We start from the raw sequence: 4456 nt of genomic DNA, 5'->3' as shown, positions 1-4456 counted from the left end.
GCAATCTACTTCTGTAATGATACTCCCTCACAAATCCAAGGAGGGGTCACTATGAGTCAGATCCTACTTGACGTCAGTGAGTTTGGTGGTTTTTGGTTTCTTAACACAGCACTATAAGCTGGGGCAGGATTGGGCAGTGTTTCGTTCTGCTGTGCATGGGGTCGCTATGAGTCGGAAACGACTCAACGGCACCTAACAACAACAACAACATAAGCAGACACTACCAGCGGATAACAATTGTCATGCTAGGTGCAATCTCTTTCCCACTTCTGATTCCTACATGTCCTCGACATTTCTTTCCAGCTTTACTCTCAGGGTTCACTGAGAGCAGACTAGTCATTGAATAAAATCAACTGAGGACAGCATTAATCATGTGCATGGAAACAGTCTAGACACTCTGAATAGGACTGCCATGGACTGAACTGTGTCTCCCCAAAATAAGGGTCAGAATCCTAATCCCTATACTTGTAGGTGAAATCCTGATTAAGAATAGGATTTCCTTTTTACATTAATGAGCCCATGTCAGTATAGGGTATGTGTTCAACCTAATCATTTAAAAATTTTAAACAGAGCAGATTGGACTCAGAGGAAGCACATGCTGGGAAGACAGATGCCATGTGAAGATCACCAAGAAATGGGCAACGCCAGGCCTACAGAAGTGGAAGGAGACAAGGACCTGCCCCCAGAACTAACAAGAGAGAGCCTTCGCCCTGAACCGTGCCCTGAATTTGGACTTCCAGCTTTCTGAGCTGTGTGAAAGTAACTATCTCATCTTTAAAGCCACCCACCCACTTGTGGTGTTTCTGTTACAGCAGCATTAGGGCACTGAGACAAGAACCTATCCCTGCCTCCAAACTTCGCCCCTTCCTTTAGCTCCAACAACCTGTCACAAACCCTAACGTAGCCCATCTTCGATCGCTCCCTTTGGATTAATGTATGAAAGCTCATAGTTAAGTAAGAATAGCATGACTTCAGTGTCTGCTCAGAATGGACTGACTTTCCTGGAGTGATGGTTCAAACCTCTGACCTTTTGGATAGCAGCCAAATGCTTTAACCACTACACCACCAGAGCTCCACAGACAGCCTAGAACCTCCAAACCTTAGGCAGCTGTGTGAGCTAACCATTTGCACCACCAGGACTCATGTACTAAGCGGTGTCCATGAAGGCAGAAAACAAGATTTCTCATTCCTTGTTTCTCTACTTTCCCTTCCTCTCCTCTCCTCTCCTCTCTTCTCTTCTCCTTCCTGCACTCTCCTCCCCTCCTCTGTCTGTCTCTCTCTCTCCTTCACACACAGACACACACACATACACCTTCTCTTTCATTCTTAGAACATCATTATTTTTTAAGAAATGGAAAAAGAAGATGAGAAGAAGTACATAGGCTTGCTGTGAGTTGGAAATGACCCATTAGCACCAACAACAACAAAAGGGAGTAAGAGAGAGTGGTGAGCATAGCTAGAAGCAAAAGTGGGGATGGAGGGAAACATAATTTCCACAAGCTGATCCCTCTGCCTGGAACATCTTCTCTTTCTCTAACTACTGAACTCTTATCCATATGTTAAAACCCAGTTTAAATGTCATCAACTCTAAGAAGATTCACAGAAGCTCCTACAATACCCCAACACAGTCACTGCTTCCTCTGGACATGCAGAGTCTAACCAACTCTCAAAATACTGAATGGCAGGTAATTAAGAGCTCATTCCTATGCTCAATAACCCAGGATCAAGTCCACTACTCACTGACTGGGTGATCTTGTACAAGTCCTTCAATTTCTCTAAGCCTCAGTCTCCTCATCTGGAAAATGGCCACACATGTAAAGCCAAAGCACCATGCCTGGACACAGTACATGCTCAGTAAAATGGTAGCAAATTTCATCATTGCTATGACCACTTGGGAGCTCTGGTAGCATAGTGGCTAAGGCACTTGACTGCTAACCAGAAGGCTGGTGGTTCAAACCCACCAGCCACTCCTTGGAGGGAAGATGGGGCAATCTACTTCCATAGTGATACTGCCTCGGAAACCCAAGGAGGGGTCGCTATGAGTTGGGTCCGGCTTGACGGCACATAACAACAACAACATGACCACTATCACTCCCTGCTCTGATTTCTGTAAGGCACCATTTCCCCACTGTCTTTTGCATTAATTTTTGTCCTAGATTGCCTTGTTTTTTAATTAACACTCCATGTGTGCATATCTCTTTTCCTTAACTACACTGCAAGGTCCTTCGGGACAGGAAGTGCATCTTAAGCTTTTATATCCCACACAGCTGCAAGAATACTGCTAACCATTTAAAACATTCTTGAATATTTGCTCGTGAATTCTTAAAGCTTTGGCTATAAGTGTTGTTGTTGTTAGGTGTCGTCAAGTACCGGCTGCAAATATGGGTGTCTATTTTGCTTGGCAATGGGACAAACAATGTTTTATTTACAATCTTGTTTCCAAAGCTAATTGATGTGGATCTTATGATAAAACCCCTTTAAACTCTTTCCTAATAATGGCAAAAGCCATCAATTAAACAAACCATAATATGTATCAACAATCTATTATTAATCTACTCTTATTGGAAGGACACTGGTTGATGTTCAGCTGTCTGGCTGCACGGTCAATTGGATTTAGCTGGAATATTCAGTTAGGCATCTAGCTCTCCATTAGCACTGCCTACTCTGTGAAATGAGGATGAAGTGATAATGTAACTAATATAAATATGGATAGAGAGAGCGATGCAGATAGCATCCAACCCTGTTCCTAGCATATTTTAAGTTCCTAACACATGGAGACTCTAAAATTTTGGGGAAAGTTCAGCTGGATAGTAAAAAGGAGGTAACAAGACCTAGGCCCACTACTTGCCAACTGTATGCCCTTGGGGAAGTCATTTTATCTCCAGTTTTTTCAGAAGCAGAATAAGAATTAAAAAAAAAAAATACCTGCAGATATTTTTGCAGGGTTACTGTGAAGATTAAATGAGATTATATTACAACATTATACACATACAAAAGTCTCATTTAACTCTCATAATAAATAATAAACCTGCAATATACAATAATCCTCCCCCATATACATATATAGTTGTCCCAATCTATGTAACCTAAACTTCCTGCCTTTAGGTATCAAATTTTCTGCTTCCATCAACATTCATTAATTCATTCAATTTAACTAATATTTACTAACCACCTTACTATGTGCTAGAAACTGCTTGGCACAAGTGATACAGAAGAGGGTGTCTGTCTTCATGAAGCTCATGGTCTAGGGGAAGATAGAGATAAATAATCAGTATAAGGTGGTAGTATGATCCACAGGGTTTCGTTTTTCAGAAATAGGTCAGCAAGCCTTTCATTCTGGTCCATCTTAGTTGGGAAGCTCTGCCGAGACCTGTTCAGCTTATAGCAACGTGCAAGCCTCCACTGGCAGACAAGCGGTGACTGTGCACAGGAACTGAACTCAGGTCTCCAGCATGAAAGCCAAGAATTCTACCACTGGATGATTGCTGCCCTCCCACAGGGCTATAGCATTGATCAAATAAGGTTTAGAGGCCAGAAGTTGCTTTATACAGGACACAGAGCTTAACAACTGGTGCATTTAATATGGAATGATCAAAGTCTCTCATCTATCCAAGTGGCCAGTGGCCCTCTGCTGGCCTGGGGCTGCCTGCAGCCAAGACCCAGGTTAACTGGATTAAACAAAGAGCCTGTTGCTTCTGGCCTGGCCAGTGGGTTGCTGGTCATTGATAAAAACAGACTGTAATACAAAAAAAAAGCAGCTTCCTTGTGACCACACACCCCATAAATCATCAGCTACCAAGGGCTATTGAATTAGCTTTGGAAGATGGATGACACAGAGCTGGAAGGCTGCTTGATAAGATTTCCCTTTCAATAATTTCATGCAGAAAGCTGGGTTTGAGAAATGGGGTCTTTCCACCAGCTCTGCCCCATCCACACTGTCTCTGCCAGGTGCTTTCAAGATAAACACATTTCCTTGCCGGCTGCTGGAGCATTTGTGACAAAGGCATTAAACACACTGCCAGGCCCCAAGTATCTACTTCTGCCCAAGGCTAAAATCTCTTTGTTTCATAATTATAGTTTACTGTTTAGAGAAATAATTTATTTGTAATAGCTATCATTTATTAATGGAGGCAGTGCCAGAATTCTTGCCTTCCATGAAGGAGACCAGAGTTTGATTTCTGGCTGAGGTACCTCGTGCTCAGCCACCACCTGCATCTGTCAGTGGAGGCTTGCGTGTTGCTAGGACCTGAAAAGGTCTCAAGCAGAGCTTTCAGATGAAGGTGCACTAGGAAGAAAGGCCTGGAGATCTACTTCTGAAAAAATCAATCAATGAAAACCCTCTGGATCGCAATGGTCTGATCTCAGTGTGCGTGTGTTTGCCAGGAGTTGGGAGCCAACCGGATAGCATCTAGGTTTCAGGCAATGTGCAAAGCACTTCAGTTCATTTAATCTTTAA

The sequence above is a fragment of the Orycteropus afer genome, unplaced genomic scaffold (assembly GCF_000298275.1).
Source record: "Orycteropus afer afer isolate SDZICR_OR568_19922 unplaced genomic scaffold, OryAfe1.0 scaffold00048, whole genome shotgun sequence".
Lineage (NCBI taxonomy): Eukaryota > Metazoa > Chordata > Mammalia > Tubulidentata > Orycteropodidae > Orycteropus > Orycteropus afer.
Note: the sequence above shows the minus strand (reverse complement) of the source record.